This window comes from Symphodus melops (assembly GCF_947650265.1).
Source record: "Symphodus melops genome assembly, chromosome: 20".
Lineage (NCBI taxonomy): Eukaryota > Metazoa > Chordata > Actinopteri > Labriformes > Labridae > Symphodus > Symphodus melops.
Window position 1 is genome coordinate 15,637,809 of NC_136710.1, and position 15,416 is coordinate 15,653,224.

General features: G+C 41.0%; 1 protein-coding gene and 1 pseudogene across 4 annotated transcripts in view; both read left to right on the top strand.

Moving 5' to 3' along the window:
- Positions 1 to 15,416, top strand: part of LOC306841785 (up-regulator of cell proliferation-like) — a 162,615-nt gene that overhangs the window by 78,994 nt on the left and 68,205 nt on the right. The window lies entirely within an intron of this gene.
- Positions 3,508 to 10,857, top strand: LOC306841581 (interferon-induced very large GTPase 1-like; annotated as a pseudogene). Its single transcript has 5 exons — positions 3,508 to 4,332; positions 4,828 to 5,292; positions 7,965 to 8,854; positions 9,830 to 10,196; positions 10,815 to 10,857. The product of its transcript is annotated as an interferon-induced very large GTPase 1-like (transcript).

Genomic DNA, 15,416 nt, shown 5'->3' on the forward strand with positions numbered 1-15,416 from the left:
TGGAGGTAAAGAACTTGTTTTTACATTCATAAAGATTCCGAAGATAATGTTGAAATACTTTCCTATAACATAATAAATATGAGATAATGAGCAGTTTTTTTCATGACAATATATTGTTCTCTTTTTAAAGGAACCCAGTGATGAAGATTTACGTGTTAAACTTTACTGTGAAGTAGAAGAAACTTCACCTACATCACGTACTGACAGCAAGGATGACTCTCAACAGAGTGATGGAGAAGGTAAAGTTCACATAGTGAAAACAAAATACTTAAATTTTAAGTAGAATTAGCATCAACAGTGTTATCATCAACATAAATGTTTTTTTAACAGTACCCAGCCCATCTATGGAGAAAGTCATTCATGAGTAAAACAACAATTACTCGTAAAAATGTTCTTGCCTTGCTGAAATGAGACTACTAGACTATAGTGCTATTTTAATTCCATCAACGTATTTATAGTAAGGTAAGTTAAAATTGGGGCAGGTTAAGAAGAATAACACAACATGACACCAACATTTGGTTTGATTTGAGTCAAAAGTATTTAACGACAAAGGGGGTATAATTTCACTCTCAGACTGATGTCTGGTGAAACCCTCAGTCATCATGCAAGATTTGTCATATCCCTATGTCTAAATGTTCGTCACTGCAGAAAAAGCCAACAATGTTCATAAACATTGAACTGTCTGACATCTGTACAGCAGATCTGCATGGTACATTTTCCCACCAATTAAATTTATCTCTTATCATCACTTCTATCTTCTGTGTGAAAAACAAAAACTCTATTTTCACTGAAACTCTACTCAGAGATTTAAAATCAAAATTCGTTTTACACTATGAACATGGGGCAACATATACATTAGAAACAGTATTGGACCCAGGACAGAACCCTATGGGACACTACAAGTGAAAGGGGCTGTGTCAGACAGGAACTGTCCCACTGAAACGGACAAACTCCTGTAAGAGAGGTAGGATGAGAACCATTTCAAGTCTGATCCTGAGATACCCACCGAGTGCTCAAGCCTTTTTAGCAGAATACCGTGGTCCACAGTGTCAAAAGTGGAGCTGAGGTCAAGAAGTACTAATAGTGAGCATTTCCCGTCGTCTGCCGTCATCAGAAGGTCATTAGTGACTTTAGTAAGAGCTGATTCTGTCGAATGCAGCTTGCGAAAACCAGATTGGAAAGGGTCGTACATGTCATACGTGTCGAGAGCATCTGTTAGCTGCGTGGCAACTACCTTTTCCAGAATTTTTGAAACAAAGGGCAGTTTTGGAGATGGGCCTGTAATTAGATGGAAGGGTGGGGTCAAGATTTGTTTTTTTTTAGCAGAGGCTGGATTATGGCATGCTTAAAAAGAGTGGGGACGGAGCCTGTGGAAAGGGAGAGGTTTATGATATCAACAATTGAGGGTCCAATTGTTTGAAAAACGTTACAAATCAAAGATGGAGGGAGAAAGTCAAAGGGGCCATGAGAGGGCTTAACTTTGTGCAACAAAGCTGTAACTTCCTCCAGGGAAAAAGGGGAAAATGAATTTAAGATTGTGACATAAGGAGCACTAGCAGAGGGAAGATGGGAGGATGGAGGGATCTTGGCTCTGATTTCACTGACTTTATCAACAAAGATTTTTAGAAAGTTATTGCAGACGGCATGAGAGAAAGCAGGCATTTGTGGAGTGGTAGGAGAGACTATAGCATTTATGGTATCAAAGAGAAATTTAGAATTTCTTTTGTTGGTTGCGATGAGGTTGGCAAAGTATACTGTTCTTAACATCCTAATAATTGTATTAAACTCTATCAGCAAGTCTTTAAGATGGAGTTGGTGGACTAGTAGTTTAGTGGATTTCCATAAACACACTATTCTCCTACATTTACGCCTAAAACAGCGAACTGACTCATTAATCCAAGGGGAGGATTTCACAGTAGAAGGCTTTTTAGATTTGAGGGGAGCAACTATGTCAAGAACAGAGGAGCACTTGCTGTGAAAAAGTTGCACCAGGGTTTGCACATCACCGCAGTCAGACAGACCATGAGGGTCAAATAAGGCAGTGAATTTTTCAGCTGTTTGTTCCTTAATGATGCGCCTAGAATGAGACGAAGACTTGTGCGGTAGCAGGTCAAGAGTACAAGACATCTCAAATAGGACACATTTATGATCACTGACCAGGAAATCCTCAAGACAAAGCTTGTCAATTGTTAGACCATGCGTAAAAACCAGGTCCAGAGTATGCCCAGCTTTATGTGTGGACCCAGAGATGTGTTGTCTAAAATTAAACACTTTGGTCAATTCTAAAAAAGCTGATGCAGCCTTGCAGGTAACATCATCAACATGAAAATTAAAATCCTCAACAATTAAAACCTTTTCCAGCTTAAGAACTGAGGATAAAACTCACTAAAATCAAACAGGAAAGGGCCAGGGGGGCCAGGAGGTCGGTAGACTATAATACAGTAAAAGGAATTTAGTGGCCAGCTTTAGCCACAGTATGTCCAAAGGAGGGAAAAGTCTCGGTGACGACAGACCGGCAGTTAAAGTGATTTTTAAAGATCACAGTAAGACCTCCACCGCGGCCTGATAGTCTCTGTGTGTTGATGGAGCTGCAGTCTGAGGAGAAGAGTTCATTTGTAGATGAAAATTCAGAGTACTTCTGCCAGGTTTCAGTGAGGAATAGAAAGTCCAAGTTTTCCCTAATGAACAACTCCTGAAGAAGAAAAGTTTTGTTGGTAATGGAGCGTGCATTAACCATCTATCTATCTATCTATCTATCTATCTATCTATCTATCTATCTATCTATCTATCTATCTATCTATCTATCTATCTATCTATCTATCTATCTATCTATCTATCTATCTATCTATCTATCTATCTATCTCTCTCTCTCTCTCTCTCTCTCTCTCTCTCTCTCTCTCTCTCTCTCTCTCTCTCTCTCTCTCTCTCTCTCTCTATCTATCTATCTATCTATCTATCTCAGAGGCATTTTTACAGAGAGCTCAGTGGGGGGAGGTCTAATAGGAGGCAGTGGCAGTGGTCGCAGGTGACAGGTGCTCGCTCCCCGGTGATACCTGCTCCTGTATGCTTGCTGTGAGTTAGGAGTATGATTGATAATCACTGGGATATTGTGATATAAAGGATAGATTAGGTTTGTCTGCACTACCATGCATGAAGAGCTCGCTGCATCTACCAGTGGCACAGTTGAGGGAGCTGGGGCGGTATAACTGGGGAGTGACCTGTAGCGGTCTTTGTTTATTGAGGGTAGTGACAGCTGGAGCCTGTAGGAGGAGTCGCTATGAGAAGTAAAGCTCATGGAGGGCTCCATAGAAGAAGAGGAAGGCACTGAGGAGAGGGTGTGACACTGTTATCAGATGTCTTGGTTGGTAATCGTCAAAGCCAGCAATTCAGTGTGGATGCTCTAAAGAAGGCGGCAAACAAGCTGAATCTGACTAAAAATTTCCTCTTGAAGACCAAACAAAGTTACACAAAATTGTCAACAATGTTGTGGAGAACAAAAAGGTGAAGATGCAAATTGAGCAGATGGCTGACATCGCCCATGAGTTGGGAATCTTGGTTGATGAAGATTGTTCAGAGTGCAAGACTGCAAAGAAAAATGCAGATGCCATCACTGCAAAAATTGAAGATATCCCCAAATAAAAAAGTTGCTCAACTACGTCTGCAAGGTGAAATATGGAAGGAACTGACTCGCTTGAAGAATGAAGAATCTCGACTTCGGAAAGTTGGGAATCAAAACATAGAAATGTACAAAAGTGATCTTCAGAAAGAAAAAGAAGAACTTAGAAAAAAGCAGAACTTGCATGATATGTCTGATGCAATGACATGTTTCATCAGCGCAATATCAAGACCAGGTATTGAGAGGAGTTATTTCCTGAAATGGATGCGAATGAACCTTGATAATCTGTCTCGACAGAAACTGTCTGTTCTCAGGGAGGCATACAAAAAGAAAAAGAAAAGTTCAGAAAACAAGGAGGAAATCAAAGAAATTGACAGGCAACTTTCAAACAGCTCACTTGGGATTGAACACTTCTTCCGTGAGATGGGTCAGATCTATGAAGCTTCAGTTTCCCTTCCAGAAACAAATCTGTCACGTCAACAGTTCAAACATCTGCCCAGACTCTGTGCAGAGTTGTTGCTTGATGGATTTCCTCTTGAGCTTGTAGATGGTGATGCATCTAATATACCTCTCAGATGGGTGACTGATGTTCTGTCTCAGCTCAATGACTTTGTGTCTCCTCAGAGCAAGATATTGGTAGTCACAGTTCTTGGAGTTCAAAGTACAGGGAAGTCTACTCTCCTCAACACCATGTTTGGAGTTCAGTTAGCAGTGTTGTGGAATTTTTCCCATTACCAAAGAGTGAAAATAAAGAGTGAGAAGATCTATTCAGAAAAGAACCCCAAGATCGATCTGGTCTCAACGAACATTTATTCGAAGGCAAGATAAGCGTTCGAAGACCCCTCTCTCACACGGTGAGGAGAGAAAGAGGCCCCGAGAAAAGGCAAACATGAAAACTTATACATTTCCATCACATTACACAGATCACTCCCCATCACGCCACATAGAGCCACTGCCCACCTGACAGGGCACAATCTATCCCCTAGTGTGAGAAAAGAGACTACATGACTATTTACCATCTCCCAAGGCTGAGAAGGAGATGGAGTCCAGTGAGAAAGATCCTGAGTGACTCTTCCCACATCTACAGAGTGTGAGAAACAGAATAGAGGGAACGAAATGATGGAAAACAAAACACCCAATATGCTGTGCATTTAGTATTCTAAGACATTTCAGATACATTTCATATGACAGATTCTATGAGACCTTCGTAGTACAAATGGAGTAAAATTTTCCATAACAGCGGGTCAATGCACTCGAGGTGCCTTTATGTTGCTCATCAAAGTCAATGAAGATGTCAAAAAAGAACTCAAGTGTGACTTCATGGTGATCATTGACACTGAGGGCTTAAAGTCACCAGAGCTTGCACAACTAGACAATAGCTATGAGCATGACAACGAGCTTGCAACACTTGTAGTGGGGTTGAGTGATATCACTATCATCAATATTGCAATGGAGAATTCAACAGAAATGAAGGACATCCTACTGATTGTTGTGCATGCATTTCTCAGGATGACAGCAGTGGGTAAAAAACCCAGATGTCAGTTTGTTCACCAAAATGTGGCAGATGTTTCGGGTCCTGAGAAGAACTCACGAGGAAGAGAACTGCTCCTAGAACAGTTGAATGAGATGATCCAGGCTGCAGCCAAAATGGAAAAGAAGGAAGAGAACAAGAGCTTGTCGAAATTCTCCTTTGCGAGATGGAGAGTTGCTAATTCTCAGAAGAACTTCACTTCGGCGCTTGAATCAGATCTCTTTAATAAAACGTGCAGCACGGAGAAGAGGCCAGAGCATCTTCTGCCGAACCTTCACATTACAAATCCTTTTATGCAATACAGAGAGATAGGGGAGGTGACCTTACAGTTAACAAATGGTGATCTTTACATTTCTTTGAAGTTCCTGTATCCTGTTTTCTGGAGACAGTGACTCTGTGATAATGAAATAACATTTACAATCGTATGGTGCTGTCTGAGAAAGAGGATGCCCTCCTGTGGCTCTCTGACACCTCTGTTCATTTGGTGGCTCCAGGAAGTCTATGTAATTTCTCACATTTCCTCCCTTTTGACACAAAGTGTCAACACAACATTTGTAGAAATTACCAAACAAGGTCATTATAAACAGACTGTTCGTTACAGTGAAAATGAATGAAAAAAAATAAAAAATAAAAATAAAACAAAAACAAAACAAAATAATAAAAAACAAATGAGAGAAGAACAAAATAGGCAACTTATGTAGTTGAAACAGTTCTCTGTGGCAAGTTTTTAGATCATGTTCTTGTTGGATGTTCCGATCCTGTGTTGGATCTTGTGTCTTCTTTTGTTGTTGTACACAGTCCATGTTTACCCTTCTGTAAGAGATGGGGTGTCTAAGTATCAGTGTAGTGAATCAGTTGGTGATGTAATCGTCCCACGGCGTCCTCTCTCAGCAATCCGTAGGTTAGATCGCTGTTCTTCCTTCAGTGTCATGGCTCGGAAAAGTTTGCAGTGATGTATGGATCTCGGTATCCCTCTCAGCTATCCGATCGTCAGTGGATGTTGTCATCATCTCCAGGTGTCCCTCTCAGTTATCCGGACGGCAGTTGTTGTTGTCAGCAGCTCCAGATCTGGTTCTTGTCCACCGTGGTTAAAACGTCTATGCTTCCTTCTCAGGTCCTTTCCATCTCCAGGCTGGATGTTGTGTAGTCTCACCAATGTAGTCCCCAGAAGGGCCGCTTTCACCTTAGTCAAGACAACTTAAAAAACATGGTTATCCACCCTTTTGACACATGGTCAAGACCATATGTCAAACTTTTGACGCACAGAGATATCTTTGAGGGGAAAAAACATCATTTTGGACAGAAAAAAACATTTGTAGAGTGGGGGAGACAGGTGAAAGAGCAGCAGTCTTAGGAGCTTCAAATCCCAGTGACTCTGGGTCATTAGCACCTGTATGAGCTGACATTTACATACTGCTACTGACGTAGGCAGAAAAAATGTAGACCACAGATTAATGATTATAGCAAGAGGTATAATGCATGGAAAATATCATACATTAAATGTATATTTAGAATCAGTATGTACTTTAATATCCTTCCCGGTTCCTAGAAGGAAAAACAAAAGTTATTACAATTAGCACAGCTGCCTGAGCAGACAGGTTAGCAGGGTTAGTACATAGATGAGACACAAGGGGATCCATCTGTTGGATCTCATAGCAGAAACATCTATAAAGAAAACAAAATCAAAGTTAATGAAAGGAGTGTCAAAGAGTGCATCTCTTGGTTTTTGACACAGACAGGGGAGTGGTTCTCCATCTTGAGCTGTAAGGAGCAAGGTTAAGACGTGAAGTGTTCTTCATTTTAAAATCACATGAGTACACAAAAAGATTTAAAAAGGTTGGTCGTGTCTGGTAGTCGTAGACAGAGGGAACTCGATAAAGCTTGTTTCAAGTCAGTTGAAGCTTTATCTGTGTCAGGAGTTCAAGTCAAAAAAGTCAGTCATGGTCAAAAATGTCTTCCCCCAAATTGTCTGGGGGTCGGGAGATCTCCACCATTTTTTATAAAATCCATGGACAACAATAGCCTGTTAAAACCAATTAGGCAACTGTTTGTTTGTTTTTGCAGTTTTTTTTTGAACATCCAAGATTGTGGACGTAATCAGGACCAAATTTATGAACTAAAACAATGCATTATTTAAAAACTAAAATAGTTTGCAAACTTGTCATGGCAAATTTAGGACCGTTTTCTGCCAGAAAACAAAAACTGGACAAACAACAAACACTGTCTCAGCTTGACAATGCCTCTGCATAGGAAAACATATACACAGACATTGCCAACATACTGAACAAGTGTATTAATACACAATGGTTGCTAAAAGCTAATTTCTCAGCTCTATTTCAATCCAGAGTGAAAGTTTGGAGAAGAAAACCCTGTGGTATCTTCATCCAAGAATAAAATGCACCATTGATAGTGAAAGCAACCCAGAACTGTGAGTCAAGATGAAAAGAAATGCTAGAATTTGCATTTGTTAGAACAACTAAAAACCCAAGCTGATTAACATTGGTGTTACAGACATCTGCTGGATGCTGACCACCTTCATTTACATCCCTTAAGTATTTTAATGAATTCCAACCCCAATTTGGTTTCCCTTCAGGCAAGATGGGGGAGGTATGGTGAGATTTAGAAGTTCAACAATAGCACCTTAATTTATAAAACAATGATTTCAACAGTCTCAGGACTAAATGGATATCTTTTAATCTCGTCTAAAATTAAATTCTGACTGGAAAACAATATAATATGCTATTATATTTCTCCTGTGGCTCTCTGACACCTCTGTTCATTTGGTGGCTCCAGGAAGTCTATGTAATTTCTCACAAGCTTCACTGATGTGATGGAGTACAATCCAACCGCTGGAAACTGGTACATCCCAGGACTCTGGAATGGGAGCCCGCCAATGGCACCAGTTAATGCAGGGTACAGTGAGGCTGTTTATGAGCTGAAGAAGAACATAGTTCAAATTTTGGGAAAATGTGAGTCTTCTGCTAATGATATCTTGGAGTTTACAGAGTGGATAGAAAGTCTGTGGAATGCTGTCAAGCATGAAAACTTCATCTTCAGCTTCAGAAACAGCCTGGTGGCTGATGCATACATGAGGCTCTGCACAGAATTCAACAAATGGGAATGGGAAATCAAAAAAGAAATGTACTCATGGACAAAAGATGCAGAAATAAAAATTTCTAACTTCGGCAGAGTGAAATGTGAAGTGTCTGACATTGGACAACTTCTGACTGATTTGAAAAGTGAAGCATGCTCAGTTCTGTCTAAATGGGAAACAAAGCTTCTAGAAAATCTTGAGAAGTACTTCAAGCAAACAGAGGGTCATGTACATCTTGTTGAAGCATACAGAGAGGACTTTGCTAACAGTGCAAAAAGCCTTCGTCGAGAAATGGAACGCTCTGTAAATAACCAACTTACTGCTGCAACAGACATCCGAAAGGGAATGACAGAGATTGACAGAATCAAGGTGAACCACACAAAAGAATTAGAAAAGAGAGTAGGTGCATTGATCGAAGAATGCAGAAAGAAGAAAGTCGACATGACAGACAAAAAGCTGGATGAAGAATTTGACAAGATGTGGAGAAAAATGTTGAAGGAACAAGTCCTTTACAAACAAGAGACCATGGATGTCATGGGAAATGTGTTTTCTTTGCTGAGAGACAATCTATCACGCAAGGGGAGTTATGCATATCAATTGTTTAGTCAAAAAAGTCTGAAAGACTGTGGATTGTAGCCTTTCAAAGTCAGATTTCATTCAGCTGAATGATCCTCTTATTTGTCTCAGTCAAAACAAAGAGAGGTTCCGTGTGAATTTCAAGGATGAATTCCATGAACGAGATCAGAGCCAAAAGAAAGCAAAAGATTTCACAGATCACTGCTTGAGGCCTGCTGTAAAAAACTTCATCAACAGATCCTTGGGTCCTGATATCACTGGAGAAATGAAGACAAAGTTCCAATTCAGCACACGAATGTTCTTCCAGTATTCAGTGTTACTGGATTTGCTTTCAAAGGACATTTTAAAGACTACCGGAGCTATATCTGCTCATATGAAAGTTATGTTAAGAAATGGATCCTTGATGAAATGGTTAAAGTCTTGACTCATGAGTCTTTATCTGAGTTTGAAGACCGACATCTTGGGTCATGTATCAAGAGCATAAATGATGCAATACAGAAAGCTCAAGGAAAATCAATCAATCTTTATTTCAATCAATCTTTATTTGTATAGCGTCAATTCATAACAGGCGTAATCTCGAGACACTTTACAAAAGCAGGTAAAGGACCTTACTGTTTGTCTGTTAACATTAACAAAAAGAGCAGGTAACAAGACCATGCTCATTGTTATGTTTACAAAAAGCAGGTAAAGGACCTTACTGATGGCTATATTACAAGAGCCCAGCATAATCCATCATAGCATGGCAAGAAAAAACTTCCTTTTAACAGGCAGAAATCTTCAGCAGACCCGGGCTCATGACGGAACAGCCATCTGCTAAACTGTGCTGGGCTTGAAATGGGATGGGGGAGATGGGACAAGATGCAGAAAGAAGAGTTGGATAGGATAGGTTTGCGGGGCGGGGAGTTTGGGCAGGCCATCCTCACCAACAGAACCTAAGAGAGCTCAGGAGCTCCCAGAAAAAGGAGAGGTTACAATATAAAGATAGTGACAAGCAGTAATAAGATATGAAAAGAGGACGGAAACCTGCAGAAACTGATCAAAGATATCCGGCAGGAACTTGGTGACAAACTGGTCATTTCTGAGGATGCTCTTGGTCCTTTTATGATCCTGAACAAAGTCAACCAGAAAGAGTTTGCTCATTGGCTCACTGTTAGTGTGAAGGAGATGGAAGAAAATATGAAAGAGGAGTTCAAAAAGACAAACATCAAAACCAAACTTGCAAATCTTGATGTAAAGCCTGAGAATGAGCTTTTCAAAAGTGTCATTGGATGTGGCAAACAGTGTCCATTCTGCAAAGCACCCTGTGAGGCAGGAGGATCTGAGCATAAGGTGTACAAAACTTCAATTCATCGACCAGATGGTCTGGGCACATGGAGATGGTCAAATTCAACAAAACTTGTGTTGTGGAATTTTTTCCATTACCAAAGAGTGAAAATAAAGAGTGAGAAGATCTATTCAGAAAAGAACCCCAAGATCGATCTGGTCTCAACGAACATTTATTCGAAGGCAAGATAAGCGTTCGAAGACCCCTCTCTCACACGGTGAGGAGAGAAAGAGGCCCCGAGTAAAGGCAAACATGAACACTTATACATTTCCATCACATTACACAGAGCACTTCCCCATCACGCCACATAGAGCCACTGCCCACCTGGCAGGGCACAATCTATCCCCTAGTGTGAGAAAAGAGACTACATGACTATTTACCATCTCCCAAGGCCAAGAAGGAGACAGAGTCCAATGAGAAAGAGCCTGGGTGACTCTTCCCACATGTACAGAGTGTGAGAAACAGAATAAAGGGAACAAAATGATGGGAAACAAAACACCCAATATGCTGTGCATGTAGTATCTTAAGACATTTCAGATACATTTTATATGACAGATTCTATGAGACCTTCGTAGTACACATGGAGTAAAATTTTCCATAACATTCCTCCCTTTTGATTACATGTTAATCACACCATATGATACTTGGGAAATTTTCTTAAATGTGTGTGCAGTCACAGTAAACCAAACATCTGTACTTACAATGACAATGTGTAACCACTTCAAGTCAAAACTTCATAAAGGTACAGCATATCAATATTTACGGATTATAGTCTTCTTCATCATCACTGTTGCTGCTGGACTCTCACAATTCTTAATAACAGGGGAAGTCATTGAAAGGAGTTGATATTGAACAGTTTGATTCTCTAGGTGCTGAACCCGAGCTCTGGTGCAGGGAATAACATAGGGAAATTTGTCGCGCTCGAGCAGGCAGGAAACAGGGAGGAGGACCCATGTGCAGAATATACTAATGTATTTAACAAAAAGGCAAACCAAAAACTAAATCCAAAACGTCTCAAAAAAACAAAAACCAAAATCCAAAAACCAGGAGACGAAAACACAGGGAACAACCAGAGATGACGACATATGAAAGACACTGACAACGACAATGACCCGACAAGAAACTGAGGCAGACACAGAGACTAAATAGACATGGGGTAATCAGACACAGGTGAGACTAACGAGACAGGTGAGGAACATCAGGGTAATCACTAAGGCGGGAAACACAAGGAACAAAGAACACAAGACCAGAACACTGAGGACAAGTACAAAGTACAACCTGACACTGACACCACAACCAAAACCAGATATACAAAATAAAACAGGAAACACTAAAGACTAGACTTGGAAACATTAAACACCAAACTAAGAAACTGAAAACACAAGTAACAGGAAAACAAGCCTACAGACAACGTAGAAGAACACAAGGACACAGGGAAACACACTAAGGACAGAATGAAACTAGAAGAACCAGAAACAAAACCAAACCATGACAAAATTCATGCCTTGAATTTCCCTTGGGATCAATAAAATTTCTATCTATCTATCTATCTATCTATCTATCTATCTATCTATCTATCTATCTATCTATCTATCTATCTATCTATCTATCTATCTATCTATCTATCTATCTATCTATCTATCTATCTATCTATCTATCTATCTATCTAAAGAAAAAAACAAAATCAGCAGCACAATTCCAATAAACAGCAAATTTATCATAGAAGAAAGAAAGAAAAAGCAGGAGTCATTAAGAGGGATATTACATCCCGCATTGGTACCCAAATATGTGCTTTTGGGGTCTTGACAAGTAATACAGACAGAAGGGTTAACAAAGAGGTTGAGACCTTTTTTTTTTTTTTACATGTACACTGATCGAGATCGAACACAAAAAAACATTAGTCGGTGCAGTAAAGGTGTGAGGATCACGAAGAACATAATAACTTCCGTTACATTCTTCCTCCAGGGGGAAGATTCACAGTCTGAGTCTGATTTCTTTTCCAGTGAAAAGTTTGAGTCTGATTTCTTTTCCAGTGAAAAGTTTGAGTCTGATTTCTTTTCCAGTGAAAAGTTTGAGTCAGATTTCTTTTCCAGTGAAAAGGTGTGGAGTGTGGTTGCTTTTCCACAGTAGGAAAACAGAAGTGGAAACGTGTACTGAGGCGGGATAGGGAATCAGCAAGCAGTTAGAAGGAGTGGTATGGGGCAATAATCCACAAACTATGCGGTTGCTGAGTGTTTCGTGTTTCCACCTTTGGTGGGAGACGCATGGACAGGGTCTCCCCAAAGGGACCCCCCAAAGGGACCCCCACAAGGGGAGGCACAAGATGGTAAAGGCAACAGCTCCAATGGTGGCCACACAGGAACGCTCTGAGCACCTCAGAGTAATTATGGGCTGGATTAGGGGCAGCTACTGGGCTCTCCAGTGAAGAGGCGGCAGTGGCTGGCGTGAATCCACGTGGCCATCTCTGCGACCTTCAAACGGTGTGGGTCAGCAGAACCTGGTTCGGACCTAACCGGCGCTTGGACTTTCAGTGGCGGTGCCTGTGGTCCTTCACAGCAACCCACTGTCCTGGCCAGAAGGTGTAGAGCGGTCCAGAGGCCGCTGGAACGGGTAGTGCAGCTTTCACCGCCTGGTGGAGACAGAAAGGGACCGTGACAGACTTTTGCAATATTTCAACATGCTACGTTCTAATAAAGCAGTAGATGTTAGTTAGTTTTGTGGAGTTAGTTTTGTGCTGGTTTCCCCTCCAGTGTTATCTAGATGTTCAAACAATATTTCATAAAAGTTAAGTGAGGTGCGTGCACGTGTGCGTGTACGCATTTACATGAGAACAAGCAGAAGTGCTTTTGTCCAGGGTAACTTGGTGTCTTCACAACATTTAGCCAATCTGCTTTTTAAGTGCCATTTTCACGCTCACAGCGCCACCTGACTGTAGATGGGAGGCACAGAGTGTTTTTAGCTTGAACCCCTACAGAGCACTTACTTCTTGTTCGGGCTTTCTTAATAAAACGGATGCCATTATCACTGGAGTTTAGGTTTAGGTATGTCCCACCTTGGAATGATCTCTGTCAAAAGAGCTTTTGCGACGGCACTTCTGTCAACATGTTTAGTTGGAAATGCTTCGACACACATGGAAAACCATGTAAACCACAGTTTAAAATATGTTTACAGTCAGATTTCAGAGAATAGCGATGTTTTCATAGTGCTTCAAACGTCATGAACTACTCCGAAGGGATAAGGGGAGTTAGTGTAGATCATGACCGCTTAGATGCTAATTTGCAGGCCTCAGTTAAAGCCAAAAGTTCTGCTGTTTGTGCAGAGTAATTAGATGACAGTGTGCCAGAGGCCAACACATTGTTTTCAGAGCAGACAGCGTATCCTACCCTCTTCAGTCCAATGTCAGAGCAGGAGGAGAAACCATCAATGAACAGGATTAGGTCAGGGTTAATTAGGGGTCGGTCAGAAAGGTCAGCACGAGGTGTGCAGACCTGATAGTGACATTGGGAAGGCCAAGCAAGGTGGTGGAATAGCGCAATCACCTGGCAGCAGACAAGTGTCATGCATTTTGATCAAGCAAAATAATAAACATTACGAGAAACAAGGACTGTAAGATCGGAGCCAAAAATGTCACGTGAAGCTAAAACAGCTTCTTCAGCTGCTGCTACAGCTCTAAAAAAAAAAACAGGAAGTTCTACAGCCACAGGGTCAAGTTTGGATGAAAAGTAGGCCACCGAACGGAGTTTATCACCATGCATTTATAACAAGACAGAAGAGAGAAATCCTCCCTTTCGTCCACCGTTTGAACAAAAGGGCAGGAGGGGTCAGAAGACCCAAGGCAGGTGGCGACTGAGACAGGGCTTGTTTTAGTCAAAATCAGAATCAGTTTTATTGGTCAGGTATGTTTAACACCCAGGGAATTTAATTCAGTAGACTGTGCTCTCTCTCTCTACAAAATAAACATTAAATAATAACAAATAGCTAAAATATAAACAATAGCTCGAAGGAGCGCTCAGCTTCAGGAAGAAACATGCAGAGAGAAACTGTAAACTCTAAACAATCCTTCCTGAGGCTCCATCAAGGACACACAGATAGCCGCCACGTGGGAGCTCCAAAACAATGTTGTTAGAGTCAGTCTGTCAGAGGATTGTATGTACCATTGTTTTCCATAAACATGGTCGAAGTCATTAGACGCATGAGAGGTACAGAGTAAGTCAGTAAGTCGCTTGAAGTCTGAGTCAGGAGCAACTTTTCTTTTGTCATTTTAACAAGTTGCTGGGTCGATTGTCCTAACTGTATTCCCAACTCATAGATATATTTCAGTTCAAATGGGGCCCATTGTACAGCTGTAACACGTGTCAGGATCATCATCATTAGGTCCATGATGAGAAACCAGAAATGAATGACGTAGCTGAAAATCTTTAGATTAGAAACCCTTTCTCTAATGGTTTCCCCAGAGGCAGATATAGAATAAATCTATCTGCCACTATATCTAATTGGGGTAGACAAAATAAATCTGTGATCAACCATAAATTTAACCAGTTTCCCCAAAATTTCTATCGTAAAAACACAGGTTCGTTTTGAAATGCGGGAGAATCAAAATAACATAAGTACCCAAAATAAGTAAATAAACAAAAGTTCCTAAAACATAAGTGAATAAACACAAGTTTCTAAAAAATAAGTAAATAAACACATTTCTAAAAATAAGTAAATATGTTTCTAAAAAATAAGTAAATAAACACATTTCTGAAAATATGTAAATATGTTTCTAAAAAATAAGTAAATAAAAATATTTCTGGCAGGGGTTGTGTTTGTAACTCTAAGTGTGTTAATGCCTCCTGTGTGTGTAACCTATGTGAATCAGTAGAAGCAGGCGCCGTTTCAACAGAGTGTAGCAGTGTGTGTGTGTGTGGTATCTCACGCCCCTGGGCAGGACCCTCAGCAACCGGGTTGACGTCTGCACCTGGAGTCCCAACCTCCCGTCCGTCCCCACCGGTGGCTCCTCCTACAGCTCCTCCTCGCTGCGGGCAATCGTCCCTTCAACGGTCAGGTTGCCAGCAGTAATGGTACACGTCAGAATGTCAGTCAAGGGCTGGGCCCCCTTCGCATCCGTGTCTTTGGGACAGGCCCTGGAAATGGCAGATCCACTGTCCATCATGAGCTTAGCCTTCTGCAACAGTGTCTCTCTTTTCTTTTCTGCTCCCTTCTCGCTCATTCACGTCCTGAGCGTGTAAAACGTGTCTTCGGAGCTCTCCATACCGTACACCATGACGCCATG